Below are 20,137 nucleotides of genomic sequence, written 5' to 3' on the forward strand. Positions count from 1 at the left end.
CCCCCTGTTTCTGTCTTCTTTTTCCTTTTCCCCCTGTCTTCTTTTTTTTTTCCTTTTCCCCCTGTCTTCTTTTTCCTTTTCCCCCCCTGTCTTCCTTTTTTTCCTTTTCCCCTGTCTTCTTTTTCCTTTTCCCCCTGTCTTCTTTTTCCTTTTCCCCCTGTCTTTTTTCCTTTTCCCCCTGTCTTCTTTTTCCTTTTCCCCCTTTTCCCCCTGTCTTCTTTTTCCTTTTCCTTTTCCCCTGTCTTCTTTTCCTTTTCCCCCTGTCTTCTTTTCCTTTTCCCCCTGTCTGTCTTTTTCCTTTTCCCCCTGTCTTCTTTTTCCTTTTCCCCCTGTCTTCTTTCCTTTTTCCCCTGTTTTTTCCTTTTCCTTTTCCCCCCCTTTTCCTTTTCTGTCTTTTTTTCCTTTTCCCCCTTCTTTTTCCTTTTCCCCCTGTCTTTTTCCTTTTCTTTTCCCCCTGTCTTCTTTTCCCTTTTCCCCTGTCTTCTTTTCTGTCTTTTTTTTTCCTTTTCCCCCTGTCTTCTTTTTCCTTTTCCCCCTGTCTTCTTTTCTTCTTTTCCCCCCTGTCTTTTTCCTTTTCTTTTCCCTTTTCCCCTGTCTTCTTCCCTTTTCCCCCTGTCTTCCCCCTTTTCTTCTTTTCCTTTTCCCCTGTCTTTTTCCTTTTCCCCCCCCCTGTCTTCTTTCTTCTTTTTCCTTTTTTCCTTTTCCCCCTGTCTTCTTTTCCTTTTCCCTGTTTCTTTTCCCCTGTCTTCTTTTCTTTTCTTTTCCCCCTGTCTTCTTTTTCCTTTTCCCCCTGTCTTTTCTTCTTTTTTTTCCCCCTGTCTTTTTTTTCCCCCTTTTCCCCCTGTCTTCTTTTTCCTTTTCCCCCTTCTTTTCCCCCTTTTCCTTTTCCCCCCTGTCTTCTTTTTTTCCCCCTGTCTTCTTTTTCTTTTCCCCCTTGTCCTTTTCCCCTGTCTTCTTTTCCCTTTTCCCCCTGTCTTCTTTTCCTTTTCCCCCTGTCTTCTTTTTTCCTTTTCCCCCTGTCTTCTTTTTCTTCTTTTTTCCTTTTCCCCCTGTCTCTTTTTTTCTTTTTCCTTTTCCCCCTGTCTTCTTTTCCCCCTGTCTTCCTTTTCCCCCTGTCTTCTTTTTTCCTTTTCCCCCTGTCTTTTCCCTTTTCCCCTGTTTCCCCCTGTCTTCTTTTTCCTTTTCCCCCTGTCTTCTTTTTCCTTTTCCCCCTGTCTTTTTCTTTTTTTTCTGTCTTTTTCCCCTGTCTTCTTTTCCTTTTCCCCCTGTCTTCTTTTTTTTCTTTTCCCTTTTCCCCCTGTCTTCCCCTTTTTCCTTCTTTTTTTCCCCTGTCTTTTCCTTTTTTCTTCTTTTTCCTTTTCCCCCTGTCTTCTTTTCTGTCTTTTTCTTTTCCCCCTTTCCCCCCTTTTCCCCTGTCTTTTTTCCCCTTTTCCCCCTTCTTTTCCTTTTTTTCCCCCTGTCTTTTTTCCCCCCTGTCTTCTTTTTCCTTTTCCCCCTGTCTTCTGTCTTCTTTTTTTTCCCCCTGTCTTTTTCCTTTTCCCCCTGTCTTCTTTTCTTTCCCCCTTCCTTTTCCCCTGTCTTCTTTTTCCTTTTCCCCCTGTCTTCTTTTCCCCCTTCTTCTTTTCCCCCTGTCTTCTTTTTTCCTTTTCCCCCTGTCTTCTTTTCTTTTTCCTGTCTTCTTTTTCCCCCTGTCTTCTTTTCCCCTGTCTTCTTTTTCCCCCTGTCTTCTTTTTTTTTTCCCCCTGTCTTTTTCTTTTTCCTTTTTTCCCCCTGTCTTCTTTTCCTTTTCCCCCTGTCTTCTTTTTCCTTTTCCCCCTGTCTTCTTTTTTTTCCTTTTCCCCCCCCTTCTTCTTTTTCCTTTTCCCTGTCTTCTTTTTCCTTTTCCCCTGTCTTCTTTTTCCTTTTCCCCCTGTCTTCTTTTTTTCCCCCTGTCTTCCCCTGTCTTCTTTTCCTTTTCCCCCTGTCTTCTTTTTTCCTTTTTCCCCCTGTCTTCTTTTTCCTTTTCCCCTGTCTTTTTCCTTTTTCTTTTCCCTTTTCCCCCTTTTTTCCTTTTCCCCTGTCTTCTTTCCTTTTCTTTTCCCCTGTCTTCCCTTTTCCTTTTCCCCCTGTCTTCTTTTCTTTTCCCCCTGTCTTTTTCTTTTCCCCCTGTCTTCTTTTCCCCCTGTCTTCTTTTTCCTTTTCCCCTGTCTTTTCCCCCTGTCTTCTTTTCCTTTTTTTCCTTTTCCCCCTGTCTTCTTTTTCCTTTTCCCCCTGTCTTCTGTCTTCTTTTCCCTTTTCCCCCTGTCTTCTTTTCCTTTTTTTCCTTTTCCCCCTGTCTTCTTTTTCCTTTTCCCCCTGTCTTCTTTTTTCTGTCTTTTTCCTTTTCCCCCTGTCTTCTTTTTCCTTTTCCCCCTGTCTTTTTCCCCCTGTCTTCTTTTCTTCTTTTTTTCCTGTTTCTTTTTCCCCTGTCTTCTTTCTTTTTTCTTTTCCCCTGTCTTCTTTTTCCTTTTCCCCCTGTCTTCTTTTTCCTTTTCCCCCTGTCTTCTTTTCCATTTTCCCCCTGTCTTCTTTTTCCTTTTCCCCGTCTTCTTTTTCCTTTTCCGCCTGTCTTCTTTTCCCTTTTCCCCTCATCTTCTTTTTCCTTTTCCCCCTGTCTTCTTTTTTTCCTTTTCCCCCTGTCTTCTTTTCCTTTTCCCCCCTGTCTTCTTTTTCTTTTCTGTCTTCTTTTTTTCCCCCTGTCTTCTTTTCCTTTTCTGTCTTTTTTCCTTTTCCCCCTGTCTTCTTCTTTTTCCTTTTCCCCTGTCTTCTTTTTCCTTTTCCCCTGTCTTCTTTTTCTTTTTCCTTTTCCCCTGTCTTCTTTTTTTTTCCTGTTTTCCCCCCTGTCTTCTTTTTCCTTTTCCCCCTGTCTTCTTTTCTTCTTCTTTTTCCTTTTCCCCCTGTTTCTTTTCCCCCTTCCCCCTTCTTTTTCCTTTTCCCCCTGTCTTCTTTTCCTTTTCCCCCTGTCTTTTCTTTTCTTTTTCCTTTTCCCCCTGTCTTCTTTTCTTTTCCCCCTGTCCTTTTCCCCCTGTCTTCTTTTTTTTCCTTTTCCCCCTGTCTTCTTTTTCCTTTTCCCCCTGTTTTCTTTTTTTTCTTTTTCTTTTCCCCCTGTCTTCTTTTTTTTCCTTTTCCCCCTGTCTTTCTTTTTTCCTTTTCCTTTTCCCCCTGTCTTCTTTTCCCCCTGTCTTCTTTTTCCTTTTCCCCCTGTCTTTTCCCCCCCTGTCTTCTTTTTCCTTTTTGTCTTCTTTTCCCCCCTGTCTTCTTTTTCCTTTTCCCCCTGTCTTCTTTTCCCCTTCCTTTTTCTTTTCCCCCTGTCTTCTTTTTTCCTTTTCCCCCTGTCTTTTCCTTTTCCCCTGTCTCCCCTTTCCCCCCTTTTTCCCCCTGTCTTCTTTTTCCTTTTCCCCCTGTCTTCTTTTTCCTTTGTCTTCCCTTTTCCCCCTGTCTTCTTTTCCTTTTTCCCCCTTCTTTTTTCCTTTTCCCCCTGTCTTCTTCTTTTCCTTTTTTCCCCTGTCTTCTTTTTCCTTTTCCCCCTGTCTTCTTTTTTCCTTTTCCCCCTTCTTCTTTTCCCTTTTCTTTTTCCTTTTCCCCCTGTCTTTTTCCTTTTTTCTTCTTTTTCCTTTTCCCCCTGTCTTTTCCTTTTCCCCCTGTTTCTTTTTCCTTTTCCCCCTGTCTTCTTTTCCTTTTCCCCCTGTCTTCTTTTTCCTTTTCCCCCTGTCTTCTTTTTCCTTTTCCCCCTGTCTTCTTTTTCCTTTTCCTTTTCCCCCTGTCTTCTTTTTCCTTTTCCCCCTGTCTTCTTTTTCCTTTTCCCCCTGTCTTCTTTTCCCCCTGTCTTCTTTTTCCTTTTCCCCTGTCTTCTTTTTCCTTTTCCCCGGTCTTCTTTTTCCTTTTCCGCCTGTCTTCTTTTTTTTCCCCCTGTCTTCTTTTCCCCCTGTCTTCTTTTTCCTTTTCCCCCTGTCTTACTTTTCCTTTTCCCCCTGTCTTCTTTTCCCTTTCCCCCTGTCTTCTTTTTCCTTTTCCCCCTGTCTTCTTTTCCCTTTTCTGTCTTCTTTTTTCCTTTTCCCCCCTGTCTTCTTTTTTTTCCTTTTCCCCCTGTCTTCTTTTTCCTTTTCCCCCTGTCTTCTTTTTCCCCTGTCTTCTTTTCCCCCTGTCTTCTTTTTCCTTTTCCCCTGTCTTCTTTTTCCCCCTTTTCCCCTGTCTTCTTTTCCTTTTCCCCTGTCTTCTTTTTTTCCTTTTCCCCCTGTCTTCTTTTCTTTTCCCCCTTTTCCTTTTCCCCCTGTCTTCTTTTTCCTTTTCCCCCTGTCTTCTTTTCCCTTTTCCCCCTGTCTTCTTTTTCCTTTTTGTCTTCTTTTTCCCCCCTGTCTTCTTTTTCCTTTTCCCCCTGTCCTTTTCCTTTTCCCCCTGTCTTCTTTTCCCTTTTCCTTTTTTCCCCCCTGTCTTCTTTTCCTTTTCCCCCTGTCTTCTTTTCCTTTTCCCCTGTCTTCCCCTTTCCCCCTGTCTTTTCCCCTGTCTTTTCCCTTTTCCCCCTTTTCCCCCTGTCTTATTTTCCTTTTCCCCCTGTCTTCTTTTCCCTTTCCCCCTGTCTTCTTTTCCCCTGTCTTCTTTTCCCCCTGTTTTCCCCCTGTCTTCTTTTTCCCCCCTGTCTTTTTCCTTTTTCCCCTGTCTTCTTTTCCCCCTGTCTTCTGTCTTCTTTTCCCTTTTCCCCCTGTCTTTTCCCCCTTTTCCCCTTTCTTCTTTTTCCTTTTCCCCCTGTCTTCTTTTTCTCTTTTCTCCTCTATCAGTAGTTACCACTGATGTACACACTGACAGCCCAGTCCCTAAACTTCCTACCAGTCCACTGAACACAATAATCAACAGTGTTATGTTATAATGCTCCAGGGCATGTAGAATTACACCATATACTGGAAGAGCTGGACTGAGCACCAATGCCTCCCAGTGGCTCGTGGAAACGCCCATGATTCAGTCTTCACATGCTCCAGGACACGGGCGGTTGCATGCCTTTCCTTACTGTGACACTGATAGTGAATGTGTGTCACGGCTTGGTCACGCACGGGTAAAGTCCATCTGAGCCAAGATGGCCGTCAGGACAGAGGATGGTACAGTGTCATATGTGGCCATATGTCAGCCTAGCCTACACAACGTGGCTGGCCCCGCCATGGCCATGAGGAATGGCCATGAGGTGTTCACTGGAGTGTTATGAGCAACCCAGGTCAGGAACATAGACATTATCTGCTCCCAGATATACGTAGTTGGAAACTCAACGTCATACTATAGACACAGTGGTGTCACACATACACACACATTGGAGGCTGTTGGGAGGAGCTATAGGAGGATGGGCTCATTGTAATGGCTAGATTGGAAGGCTTGGAATGGGGTCAAACATGGTTTCCATATCTTTGTGTGTTATCCCCTTCTATTCATCCCATTCTAGCCATTACAATGAGCCCGTCCTTCTATAGCTCCTCCCACCAGCCTCCAATGTGTGTGTATGTGTGACACCAGTGTGTCACAGGTCTGTAATTTAAATGTTTATTTTTTTTCTCATTTAAATGTTTTTGTGCTTAATTTTTTAACTGTTTGTAAATGTGCTGTATGTATGTGTGCTAATGTACTGTATATGATTATGGCTACATACAGTGTATTGTGAGTAACGCTGCCCCCTTGTGTCTCTGCAGGAGTTTGCAGTGCTGACCAAAGAGCTGAATGTCTGCCGGGAGCAGCTGCTGGAGAGAGAGGAGGAGATAGCAGAACTCAAGGCAGAGAGGAACAACACACGGGTTAGTCTGACAGCTCGGTGCAACCAATATGTCAATACCTCTCATAAATAAAAGTAGTGATGAAGTCAATCTCTCCTCCACTTTCAGCCAGGAGAGATTGACTTGCATATTATTAATATTAGCTCTCTGTGTACATCCAAGGGTCAGTCGTGCTGCCCTGTTCTGAGCCAATTGCAATTTTCCTAAGTCCTTTTTTGTGGCACCTGACCACACGACTGAACAATAGTCAAGGTGAGACAAAACTAGGGCCTGTAGGTCCTGCCTTGTTGATAGTGTTGATAAGAAGGTAGAAACTAGGGCCTGTAGGACCTGCCTTGTTGATAGTGTTGTTAAGAAGGTAGAAACTAAGGCCTGTAGGACCTGCCTTGTTGATAGTGTTTTAAGAAGGCAGAAACTAGGGCCTGTAGGTCCTGCCTTGTTGATAGTGTTGTTAAGAAGGCAGAAACTAGGGCCTGTAGAACCTGCCTTGTTGATAGTGTTGTTAAGAAGTTAGAAACTAGGGCCTGTAGAACCTGCCTTGTTGATAGTGTTGTACACGGACAAGTTCTGGCCTGGTTTAGATCTTATCTGTCGGAAAGATATCAGTTTGTCTCTGTGAATGGTTTGTCCTCTGACAAATCAACTGTAAATTTCGGTGTTCCTCAAGGTTCCGTTTTAGGACCACTATTGTTTTCACTATATATTTTACCTCTTGGGGATGTTATTCGAAAACATAATGTTAACTTTCACTGCTATGCGGATGACACACAGCTGTACATTTCAATGAAACATGGTGAAGCCCCAAAATTGCCCTTGCTCGAAGCATGTGTTTCAGACATAAGGAAGTGGATGGCTGCAAACTTTCTACTTTTAAACTCGGACAAAACAGAGATGCTTGTTCTAGGTCCCAAGTAACAAAGAGATCTTCTGTTGAATCTGACAATTAATCTTAATGGTTGTACAGTCGCCTCAAATAAAACTGTGAAGGACCTCGGCGTTACTCTGGACCCTGATCTCTCTTTTGAAGAACATATCAAGACGATTTCAAGGACAGCTTTTTTCCATCTACGTAACATTGCAAAAATCAGAAACTCTCTGTCCAAAAATGGTGCAGAAAAATTAATGCATGCTTTTGTCACTTCTAGGTTAGACTACTGCAATGCTCTACTTTCCGGCTACCCGGATAAAGCACTAAATAAACTTCAGTTAGTGCTAAATACGGCTGCTAGAATCCTGACTAGAACCAAAAAAATTGATCATATTACTCCAGTGCTAGCCTCCCTACACTGGCTTCCTGTCAAAGCAAGGGCTGATTTCAAGGTTTTACTGCTAACCTACAAAGCATTACATGGGCTTGCTCCTACCTATCTCTCTGATTTGGTCCTGCCGTACATACCTACACGTACGCTACGGTCACAAGACGCAGGCTTCCTAATTGTCCCTAGAATTTCTAAGCAAACAGCTGGAGGCAGGGCTTTCTCCTATAGAGCTCCATTTTTATGGAACGGTCTGCCTACCCATGTCAGAGACGCAAACTCGGTCTCAACCTTTAAGTCTTTACTGAAGACTCATCTCTTCAGTGGGTCATATGATTGAGTGTAGTCTGGCCCAGGAGTGGGAAGGTGAACGGAAAGGCTCTGGAGCAACGAACCACCCTTGCTGTCTCTGCCTGGCCGGTTCCCCTCTTTCCACTGGGATTCTCTGCCTCTAACCCTATTACAGGGGCTGAGTCACTGGCTTACTGGGGCTCTCTCATGCCGTCCCTGGAAGGGGTGCGTCACCTGAGTGGGTTGATTCACTGATGTGGTCATCCTGTCTGGGTTGGCACCCCCCCTTGGGTTGTGCCATGGCGGAGATCTTTGCGGGCTATACTCAGCTTTGTCTCAGGATGGTAAGTTGGTGGTTGAAGATATCCCTCTAGTGGTGTGGGGGCTGTGCTTTGGCAAAGTGGGTGGGGTTATATCCTTCCTGTTTGGCCCTGTCCAGGGGTGTCCTCGGGTGGGGCCACAGTGTCTCCTGACCCCTCCTGTCTCAGCCTCCAGTATTTATGCTGCAGTAGTTTGTGTCGGTGGGCTGGGGTCAGTTTGTTGTTAAGAAGGTAGAAACTAGGGCCTGTAGAACCTGCCTTGTTGATAGTGTTGTTAAGAAGGAAGAAACTAGGGCCTGTAGGTCCTGCCTTGTTGATAGTGTTGTTAAGAAGGTAGAAACTAGGGCCTGTAGGTCCTACCTTGTTGATAGTGTTGTTAAGAAGGTAGAAACTAGGGCCTGTAGGTCCTGCCTTGTTGATAGTGTTGTTAAGAAGGTAGACACTAGGGCCTGTAGGTCCTGCCTTGTTGATAGTGTTGTTAAGAAGGTAGAAACTAGGGCGTGTAGGTCCTGCCTTGTTGATAGTGTTAAGAAGGTAGAAACTAGGGCCTGTAGGTCCTGCCTTGTTGATAGTGTTGTTAAGAAGGTAGAAACTAGGGCGTGTAGGTCCTGCCTTGTTGATAGTGTTAAGAAGGTAGAAACTAGGGCCTGTAGGTCCTGCCTTGTTGATAGTGTTGTTAAGAAGGTAGAAACAAGGGCCTGTAGGTCCTGCCTTGTTGATAGTGTTGTTAAGAAGACGGAGCATCGCTTTATTATAGACACACTTCTCCCCATCGTAGCTACTACTGCATCAATTTGTTTTGACCATGACAGTTTACAATCTAGGGTTACTCCAAGCAGTTTAGTCATCTCAACTTGCTCAATTTACATATTATTTATTACAAGATTTAGTTTAGGTTTAGTGAGTGTTTTGTTCCAAATACAATGCATTTAGTTTTAGAAATATTTAGGGCTAACTTATTCCTTGCCACCCACTCTGAAACTAACTGCAACTCTTTGTTAAGTGTTGCAGTCATTTCAGTAGCTGTAGTAGCTGACGTGTTGAGTGTCGAGTCATCCGCATACATAGACACTCTGGCTTTACTCAAAGTCAGTGGCATGTCATTAGTAAAAATTGAAAACCCTGGGGAATTCCTGATTCTAACTGGATTATATTTGAGAGGCTTCCATTAAAGAACACCCTCTGTGTTCTGTTAGACAAGTAACTCTTTATCCACATTATAGCAGGGGGTGTAAAGCCATAACACATATGTTTTTCCAGCAGCAGACTATGATCGATAATGACAAAAGCTGCACTGAAGTCTAACAAGACAGCCCCCACAATATTTTTATCATCAATTTCTCTCAGCCAGTCATCAGTCATTTGCGTAAGTGCTGTGCGTGTTGAGTGTCCTTCCCTATAAGCATGCTGAAATTCTGTTGCCATGTAGATCAGATCCTTATTCCAAGTGGCCCCTGCTCTCTGTGTGTCTAGCTGCTGCTGGAGCATCTGGAGTGCCTGGTGTCTCGTCATGAGCGCAGTCTGAGGATGACAGTGGTGAAGAGGCAGGCCCAGTCTCCTGCCGGGGTCTCCAGCGAGGTGGAGGTCCTCAAGGCCCTCAAGTCCCTGTTCGAACACCACAAAGCCCTGGACGAGAAGGTGTGTGTGTGTGTGTGTGTGTGTGTGTGTGTGTGTGTGTGTGTGTGTGTGTGTGTGTGTGTGTGTGTGTGTGTGTGTGTGTGTGTGTGTGTGTGTGTGTGTGTGTGTGTGTGTGTGTGTGTGTGTGTGTGTGTGTGTGTGTGGTAAAGGGCTGGACAAGAAGGTCAGTCTGGGTTCTAAATGGAGGAGTGAGTGGAGCCAGGGTTTATTCTTCACCTTCTGTACTAACATCCACCTCTCTCTCTCCCCTTCACTCCCACTCTCTTTCTCCCTTTCCACTATCTCGTCTTTCTCTCCCCCTCTGTCTGTCTGGGACCTCCTTAGGTGCGAGAGAGGTTACGTGTGGCTCTGGAGCGAGTGACTGTTTTAGAGGAAGAGCTGGAGTCCTCCTCAAATGAGGTGAGTTATCCTCCTCTGCTCGTTCTCCTTTTCCTCTGTCCGCAGATAAAGCATCTTTTCTAAACCTTCCTGTTCTCCATCTCTACCTAGTGCCATTCTCTACGAGACCAAATCAAAAGACGCCAACAAGGCTTAGAAAATGGGAAAGAGGTGAGGGGATTTATGCTGTATTGGCTGAAATAAATGTTGAATTATTAGTGTCTCATGTGCTGAATAGTTTGCTTGGAGTCTAAGGAGTCGCATCACATTTCCATCTTTACATGATCTTGTCTTTTTCTTGTCGTTTTCCTCTAATTCTTCCTTTCACAGCGGCTGCCCAATGGACCCTCCTCCATCCTGGAGGATGGAGAGATTGACAGAGAGAGACAGAGAGAAACAGAGATAGAGCGGCAGAGAGCAGAGCTGGCCCAGCTGAAAGAAAGACTAGCCCTCATGTGCAGACAGGTGAGTGACAAATAGAGATAACTAACAGTTTGAGTCATACATACACCAGACATACATGTGTTTTAACTTATTGCGTCGAGCAATCCCGGATCCGGGATCCTATTTATAGCCTCAAGCTCATTAGCATAACGCAACGTTAACTATTCATGAAAATCGCAAATGAAATGAAATAAATATATTTGCTCTCAAGCTTAGACTTTTGTTAACAACACTGTCATCTCAGATTTTCAAAATATGCTTTTCAACTAAACAAGCATTTGTGTAAGAGTATTGATAGCTAGCATAGCTATAAGCCTAGAATTCAGCCAGCAACATTTTCACAAAAACAAGAAAATCATTCAAATAAAATCATTTACCTTTGAAGAACTTCAGATGTTTTCAATGAGGAGACTCTGTTAGATAGCAAATGTTCAGTTTTTCAAAAAATATTATCTGTGTAGGACAAATCGCTCCGTTTTGTTCATGTTTGGCTATGAAAAAAACCTGTATCCAGTTATAGCCTCAAGCTCATTAGCATAACGTAACGTTAACTATTTATGAAAATCGCAAATGAAATGAAATGAATGTGCTAGCTCTCAAGCTTAGCCTTTTCTTAACAACACTGTCATCTCAGATTTTCAAAATATGCTTTTGAACCATAGCAAAACAAGCATTTGTGTAAGAGTATTGATAGCTAGCGTAGCATTTAGCGTAGCATTTAGCAGGCAACATTTGCACAGAAACCAGAAAAGGATTCAAATAAAATCATTTACCTTTGAAGAACGGATGTTTTCAATGAGGAGACTCTCAGTTACATAGCAAATGTTCAGTTTTTCCTGAAAGATTCTTTGTGTAGGAGAAATCGCTCCGTTTTGTACATCACGTTTGGGTACCAAAAACCCCCGAAAATTCAGTCATCAAAACGGCGAACTGTTTTCCAAATTAACTCCATAATATCGACTGAAACACGGCAAACGCTGTTTAGAATCAATCCTGAAGGTGTTTTTCACATATCTCTTCATTGATATATCGTTTGTGGATGTCTACTTTCTCCTCTGAATCGCTTGGAAAAAGACGTGCAGTTGAAGATGACGCACCAATTTCGACGGAGGACACCGGGCGGACACCTGGCAAATGTAGTCTCTTATGGTCAATCTTCCAATGATATGCCTACAAATACGTCACAATGCTGCAGACACCTTGGGGAAACGATAGATCGGGCAGGCTCATTCCTTGCGCATTCACAGCCATATAAGGAGACAATGAAAAACAGAGCCTCAAAAATCCTGCTCATTTCCTGTTTGAAGTTTCATCTTGGTTTCGCCTGTAGCATCAGTTCTGGGGCACTCACAGACAATATCTTTGCAGTTTTGGAAACGTCAGAGTGTTCTCTTTCCAAAGCTGTCAATTATATGCATAGTCGAGTGTCTTTTTGTGACAAAATATTGCACTTAAAACGGGCACATTTTTTTATCCAATAATGAAATAGCGCCCCCATAGATGTAAGAGGTTAAGGAATATGACTTTCATAGATGTGATCCTGACCCAGAGGGTGGCTTCTTGTGTGTAACTATTATGTCACCCTCCAGGTTGGGGAGATCGAGGAACAGTTGACTGCAGCTAGGAGGGAGGTGACCAAGTCAGAGGAAGCCAATCAGAAACTGCAGAGGGATGTGAAGGAGGTGAGCTCTACTTCCCAATTGGTTGAAAATATGCGTGTGTGTCAGCATCTCATTGCGATAGAGAGAAATGTGTGTCTGTTCTCCCTACTCTATTAGAGAAATGTAACAGTTTCCTGTGGCAACAGAGCCATTTTCCTACTTGGCAGCAATAACTGCTACTGTACTGTACTGTATGTGTGAGACTTGCCCTGTAGCCATGGCGACAGTATCACTAGTAAACAGGCAAGCGCGTGGATAGAAGCTGGCGCTGTCACTCACATAGCTGATTGGTGGCTTGGGACTGGGAGGAATTTTGGGGCAAGTGGTCCCAGAGCCACCCAGTCACCACACCCCCTCCCTCCTCCTCTCCCTCCCATTCCTCCTCCTCCTTTTTCCCTCCTCCTCCTTTTCCCTCCTTATTCCCTCCTCCTTCTTCCCTCCTCCTCTCCCCCTTCCCTCCCCCCCTCCCTCTCCCGCTCCCCCCCCCATCCTCTCCCTCCTCCACCTCCTCTCTCTCCTCCTCCCCCTCCTCCAGGACTTGTGCAATAACATCTGTCACTTGGCAGAGACGTGTTTCCTCTGTCAACAACTTCCTTCTACTAACCATTATCATACTTCAGCGACAGTTCTAGTGGTTTAGCAGCAACGCCAAGTCTCTTTGATCATGTCTGACTTTTATGTTTTTCTCCCTCTTTCTATTTCTCTCTTTTCCTCTGTCTGTCCCTCCCCCTTTCTCCTCTCTATCAGGCTCTTTGTCAGAGAGAGGACATGGAGGAGAGAATAACTACTTTAGAACGCAGGTAAATACAACTGTCTATCCACCCCCCCTGAATACATCAGGGAATGTCTTTTGCCATAGGCATTTGTGTCTGTTGTGTTCAGTTGTACGACATTGCCTTCAAGATGTGTCTGCTGTATGTCATTGTGCTGTGTGCCTGCAGGTACCTAAGTGCCCAGAGGGAGGCGACGTCTCTCCACGACATTAAAGACAGGCTGGAGAATGACCTGGCCAGTAAAGACTCCCTCTACAGGCAGGTGGGTGAAGCGACCTGCTTTCTTCTGGTTGTTTCTGCTAGTGGAGAGGATTGGTAGTTTAGCAATGATAAAAGCTCTGCATTTTGCGTTCAGGGTTAAGAATTATTTTTGTTACTGACTGTGAGGGTCAATTCCTTCTCCTCCTTCTCTTCCTCATCATCTTACCTCTTCCTCCTCCTCGTCCTCCTCCACTCCTGCAGAGTGGGGAGAAGAACAGGCAGCTCCAAGAGCGTCTAGATGATGCCAAGCAAAAGCTGCAGCAGACCCTGCAGAGGGCCGAGACGCTGCCTGAGATAGAGGCCCAGCTCGCCCAGAGAGTGGCTGCACTCAACAAGGTACACCACCTCCACTACGTGTGTGTGTGTGTGTGTGTGTGTGTGTGTGTGTGTGTGTGTGTGTGTGTGTGTGTGTGTGTGTGTGTGTGTGTGTGTGTGTGTGTGTGTGTGTGTGTGTGTGTGTGTGTGTGTGCGTGTGTACATCCAAGCGTGCATTTGTGTGTAAAATTGACAGAACGCTCAAATCAAATAAATATCAAATCAAAGTCTGGAATAAATAAATAGCTGCTTCGACTCCTGCATGATAATGGATGCTGCTTCATCACACTATTCATCACACTGTTCACATTGTAGTTCAGCCTCAGGTGCAGAACATGTCAAGAGCTGTATGATAATTAATTGCTTGTATCATAAAACTGTAATTTATAACAAACATGATTGTCAAGGAGATGTAAATGTCTCAATCATCAGCATAACCCTAAAGAACCAATTATGTAGTACTTGTTGAGGCAAGATGCCTGAAATGTCACTCCAAATCATATTCATGTACACTGACATTTGTGGAGGCTCCTCAGAGGAGGAAGGGGAGCACCATCCTCCTCAGTGAATTTCATAAAAAATAAAAAATTGTAAAACATTTAAGTTATCCTTTTCAGATAAAACTATACTAAATATAATCACGTCACCAAATAATTGAGGCCACTATTTTGCAATAACATCACTCTGTAATGTAGAACCATGGTGTATCTAGGGGACAGCTAGCTTCTATTCTCCTCTGGGTACAATACAATACCCCCAAAATGGTTCTCACCCCCTTCCATAGACTTACACAGTAATTATGACAACTTCCGGAGGACGTCCTCCAAGCTATCAGAGCTCTTGCAGCATGAACTGACATGTTGTCCACCCAATCAAAGGATCAGAGAATTAATCTAGTACTGAAAGCATAAGCTACATCTAGCAGTGCAGTGCATACATGTGGTGAGTAATTTATTTTGGGTAAAATACTGCATGATTAGCTGACTCAAAAAGAGAGAAAGACAATAGTTGAACAGTTTTGAACAAATTCATTTATTCCACTTTCAGTTTCACTTACTTAGCTAGCAAATGCAGCTAGCTAGTTTAGCCTACTCAAACACCCTGCTCAAACAGAGGGATGCTATGTTAGCTAGCTGGCTATGACTATCCAACATAACACTGGAACTCTTCCAAGTCAAGGTAAACTTTTGCTAATTTATTGCCATCGGGGCCCGCCAGTGTAATGTTACTTCATGATTGTAGCGGGTTTACTATTGTGTTAGTTGTATTAGCTATGTTGACTATGACGTTACTTTAGCTAATATGGTGACAACATGTAGGCTATGAGTAGTGGTTATGATATGGTTTGGCTTGGAAAGGTTTTTTCGCCTGGTCACATAGGGGGACAAGGTGAGAGGAGGAGAGCGCATGGATGCAAGAAGGAATACAAAGTGGCTGCTATGAAAGTGAACTGTGTTTACACACGCTCAGAGGTGTATTCATTCAGCCGATTCTGTTGGAAAATGTTTCTTAAACGGAAGTAAATGGAACATACCTGAATTTGTTCAATAGAAACTCTTGTTTGAACTGTTTTGTTCTATATCAGAAACGGTATTGAATGTGTCACTGTCTGTCCATTGTCACTGTCTGCCACCTCAACAACCTGTTGTTGACTAAGTTGTAGCTAATGATTACACCCTATATCAGCTAGATGCAGGCAAGAGTGTGGAAGGCGGTATTGAATGTGTCACTGTCTGTCCATGTGTCACTGTCTGCCACCTCAACATTTTCTCTCGACCTGTGTGCACCTACGTTGTAAACTTTCATTCATAGGCTAAGTTGTAGCAACCTCATGAGGTTATAGGTCAAATTTGAGTATCTTGTAGTAGCCTAAACCTATCGTTGTTACATTGAACTGGGTGAATGGAATATGAATGACAGTCATCCAATATGCTGTAATAGAAATAAGGCCATGCTCATGAAAAACTCAATCTTAAACAGCACTGACCGCCACTGTCTGACATCTGCAAACAGATCAGAAGTGAATGTGTATGCTAGAAAACATCCTACTGTGTTTGACTATGATCTGCCCAGGCAGGAGATCACTTAAATCAAACGTTTTACCCATACCCAAGGTTGCGCAGTCATAATTATGTTCTATCAACATTCTGACATGCTGCCTGTTTTGACTCCCCACCCTCCTCCTCTTGCATCACAGGCTGAGGAGCGTCATGGTAACTTTGAGGAGCGACTGCGACAGATGGAGGCGCAACTAGAGGAGAAGAATCAGGAGTTACAGAGGGTGAGTCATGCTCGCTCTCCCTTTTCCTTTTCTCCCTTCCACCCCCTTTCATACTATTCCTTTATCACTCTTTACTCTACAATGGCATACTAATTTTCTAAACCCTCTATTTGTCAGTCTGTATTCAGATCCCAATCTCCTTCTCTCTCACTCAGTCTAGCAGAAAGGTCGTTGTTAACTATCCGCACACCCCCTGTCCTTACAATTTTCTATTTTACTCTCTCCCTGCCTCAGGGCAAGGGAGGCGCACAGAGTTTCCCAACTGGAGAGGCCTTGTCCAAGATTGCAACAGGATCAACAGTAGAAACAATAACAGACATGAAAATACCTCACTATTTAGCTCCCTAATCTATCTCTTTTCTCTTTCTCTCTCTCTCTCTCTCTCTCTCTCTCTCTCTCTCTGTCTCTCTCTCTCTCTCCTCTCTCTCTCTCTCTCTCTCTCTCTCTCTCTCTCTCTCTCTCTCTCTCTCTCTCTCTCTCTCTCTCTCCTTTCCCTAGGCGAGGCAGAGGGAGAGGATGAATGATGAACACAACAAGCGTCTGTCTGACACGGTGGACAAGCTGCTGTCTGAGTCTAACGAAAGGCTTCAGCTCCATCTCAAGGAGAGGATGGCTGCTCTGGAGGACAAGGTACTACTTACCGGCCCACTCACACCCTCTCACACCTCTTCACACTTAGCATAGTTCCCACTCAAAACAGTCAACACTTCAACTAAAACCAATACCCCTTCATTTCACACACACCTGAGTTCCCACTCAAAACAGTCAACACAATCGTCTTCATCCAGTTTCTATTCAAGACTGTTGTCACTTCAATATTAAACCCACTCTGGCTCTAAACAGCTACTCTGGAATACAGTCCGGACCTCATGGCATTGATAATGTGTAATTACAGATGTTGTTATGCAGTAGACCTAATAAAGTTTTTTTTAATGGTGAACCTTTCAGAATGCTCTTTCTGAGGAACTTTCTAACATGAAGAAGATCCAGGACGACCTTCTAGCAAACAAGGTATATCAAGAGATAATTCCATTTTCACATACTATAATTAAATATTTCAATTGTATTAACTTATTCTCTCTTTCTTTCCCTGTTTCAGGACCAGCTGATAGCCGAGCTGGAGAGGATTCAGCTGGAGTTGGACCAGCTCAGACTGAGACCTGGGGGTCCTGCTATTCCAGGTCTCCCTCTCTTCCTCAACACACCTCCTACACACCTCATACAGCTGCTGCCTATGAATGTGGCTGGCAGTATTGTAACCAAGTAGTATAAGTGGTTTGAAGTGTTATGTGCTTAATATAACCTCTCTCTCCTACTCTCAGTGTAGGTTCAGGTGTGGCCTATACATATGGAGCAGAGAGGCTGGATGCATGTACATTCCAGTTATCTCTCCCACTCACTGTCTATATCAGTCTATCTTTCTCTTCTCCCTCTCTCTGTGTTTTTCTCTCTCTCTCTCTCTCTCTCCCTCCCTACCTCTCTCAGGTCTCTCCCAGGCAGTGCTCTGGAGCTGAGGTACTCCCACGGGGGCGGCTCCCTCCCCACGGGCTCCACCGCTCACCTGGATCACTACGGTAACTCCAACACAGTGGCTGTGGTCAGGCGGACTCATCGCGGGCGCTGGAGCACAGCCCGGGAGGACACCAGCAAGGTCAGAGGTCACATGATCACATGATCACCTTTGACGTGTCTAATATTGATAATGATATAGTCACAATGGTATAGTTGATATGGTCATAAGCATCACAACACAACAAACTGAGCCTTCTCTGTGTGTATGTGTGTCTGCATGCTTGCATGTGTGTTTGTGCGTATGTGTATGTGTGCAGTACGGGGACTGGGACAGTGGGTCAGCACTGCTGAGGACCGGGTTTGAGGGGGGTGTGGACCACGGTTGCTCTGACGATGAGGACGACAGAGAGACACTGTTTGGCTCGGAGCTGCTGTCTCCCAGCGGACAGACTGATGTCCAGACACTGGCCATCATGCTGCAGGAACAACTAGAGGCAATCAACAAGGAGATCAAGTAAGGGAGGTGGAGGAAGGGATGCAGGTAGAGAGGTGCTGTGATTGTGTACAAGCAGTTTAGATCAAATGCAGGTGGAGAAGATTCATCCGAGGTTTCTTTTCATTTTCTCATTCAAGACCAACATTCAAGACCAACATTCATTGGTCTTCCGTCTGACATGCTCCTAAATCTCCCGTCTTTCCCTCTTCTCCCCTTTTCACTCTGTTTACCCTCTCTCTCTCCGACCTGTTTGTCTGTCTATCTCCCCCCCCCCATTCTCTCTGTCAGGCTGATCCAGGAAGAGAAGGAGAGTACAGAGTTGCGGGCGGAGGAGATCGAGAGCAGGGTTAGCAGTGTGGCTCTGGACGGTTCCCCCATCCCACCCTCCTCCCTGGGGAGGGACAGTATGGGACGCGGCTTCATCCCTCAATCCCTCACCTCCTCCACCCTGGCCTCCCCTTCTCCCCCCAGTTCTGGGGTCTCCACCCCTCGCCTGTCCCACTCCCCTCACCGCGAGACAGATAGACAGGTACAGCTGCTCTGTCTGTGTATCTGTGTGGGTGTGTTGGGAATGTGTGAGTCTTTGTGTGTGTCAGTGGAGGCTGCTGAGGGGAGGACGGCTCATAATAATGTCTGGAACAGAGTGAATGAAATTACATTAAACAAACACATTTTTGATAACATATTTACAGTATTTCACTTTTTAATGTGTTTAGTATTGCTTTCTAGGTGTTGTCTAATAAATGCTGTAACTACTTCCTCTTCAATTCAGGGTTTATTGGAAAAAGCTGTTGAAAAGAGGACATTGTATTATCATTTCTTTGTACTCCCTGACGAAGGCCATGCAGCCGAAACGCGGCAGAGTTTTTAAACTTTGTTTCCATTGAACATGCCATACAAAATAAAGGCATTTTAATGAATTATATGAAGAGTGTCTTGGTCCTCCTTTCTTTTTGATGACCCATTTACCCCTTTTACCAAAGAGCACCTTCTGTCTACCAAAATCTACTATTGTGTACCTGTACCCTTCCTCCTTTTTCTACATGAAAACCATGCTTGGAAGTATTTGATATCATTCCACTCCAGACATTACCACAAGCTCATCCTCCCCAATTAAGGGGTCACCAACCTCCTGTGGTGTGTGTACATGCGTGCGTACAGTATACATACTGTATAAGGCCCTTAAATGTGTTCCAACTTTACCCACCAGAACAACAAAGAGGATGATCGGTCCCTTGCCCTTCTTGACTCCACCCCTCCACCCACCCCCCGAGCGCTGCGACTTGACAGGATGACCCTCACCCACCCAGGGGCCATGATGGACGACCCCAGGGAATTCCGCAGGTATGACAGCCAATCATCATCGAGGAAACCCTGAAGTGCTCATATGATTCGGTCCTTTCCTGTTTCTCTTATTCCATCTGTCTCTTCTGTCTCTCAGTCTGTCAGCAGACGGCAGCAGTTCCAACAGCAGTCAGGACTCTCTCCACAAAGCCAGTAAAAAGAAAAGCATCAAGTCTTCCATCGGCCGCCTTTTTGGGAAGAAGGAAAAGGGAAGGATGGGCCCGGCTGGGCGAGAGTCTGCCTCTCTGGGTGAGAGAGAATTGAAATTATACTCGAAAAGCGACATAGTCCATGACTTTAAATGTGTTTCAACTGCAACAGGTCAAAGTCCACCTGGTGTTGACACCCATATTTGTCGTCTTTGTAACCCATGACCCCCTGTGTCTCTCAGCCTCTACGCCTTCTGAGGACCTGGGTACTGGGGATTCTATGGGACTGACCAAGGGAAGCATGACAGGAACTGTTGACAACCGCCGCAGCAAAAGGAAGTGGGTCTCAGGGAATATCACCCTCCGATTCATTTCTCTCCTGAAGTCATTTCTCTGTTCCACTGCTTTTCTTCCACTCTTTCAGAAAGCACTTTTCGTTTTATGTTTATTCAACCTCTGTTTCCCCTGGTCTCTCTCTCCCAGACATGAGCTGCTGGAGGAGGCGTGTCGTCAGGGTCTTCCCTTTGCATCCTGGGATGGACCCACTGTGGTCTCCTGGCTAGAGGTAATCATAGATGTTTGATAGATAGATGGGAAACCTTTATAGCCATATAAACCCTCACGATCACTACATTTTAGCCAATCTGTTTCTTGCTCACCTCTTTCCCTCTCTACTCCAGCTGTGGGTAGGAATGCCAGCATGGTACGTGGCAGCCTGTCGTGCCAACGTGAAGAGTGGCGCCATCATGGCCAACCTGTCTGACACAGAGATCCAGAGGGAGATTGGCATCAGTAACCCCCTGCACCGCCTCAAACTGAGACTGGCCATCCAGGAGATGGTGTCCCTCACCAGCCCATCTGCTCCGGCCAGCAATCGCTCTGTTAGTAGTCTCACTAGTACACACTCACAGAACACAAACCATGTAGACACAATTATAGGGGTACACATGATACTATATTGATATACACACACATACGTACAGGTAACTGCCAAAATAAAGGAAACACCAACATAAAGTGTCTTAATAGGGCGTTGGGCCACCATGAGCCACCAGAACAGCTTCAATGTGCCTTGACACAGTCTACAAGTGTCTGAAACTCTATGGGAGAGATGTGACACCATTCTTCTATGAGAAATTCCATTATTTGGTGTTTTTTTGATAGTGGTGGAAAACGCTGTTTCAGGCACCACTCCAGAAGCTTCCATATGTGTTCACTTGGGTTGAGATCTGGTGACTGAGACGGCCATG

The 20,137-nt window shown here is 44.8% G+C and overlaps 1 pseudogene; it reads left to right on the plus strand.

The window, feature by feature from the left end:
* Window positions 1-20,137, plus strand: part of LOC135555356 (liprin-alpha-3-like) — a 47,332-nt pseudogene that overhangs the window by 17,447 nt on the left and 9,748 nt on the right.

Source organism: Oncorhynchus masou, chromosome 15 (genome assembly GCF_036934945.1).
Source record: "Oncorhynchus masou masou isolate Uvic2021 chromosome 15, UVic_Omas_1.1, whole genome shotgun sequence".
Lineage (NCBI taxonomy): Eukaryota > Metazoa > Chordata > Actinopteri > Salmoniformes > Salmonidae > Oncorhynchus > Oncorhynchus masou.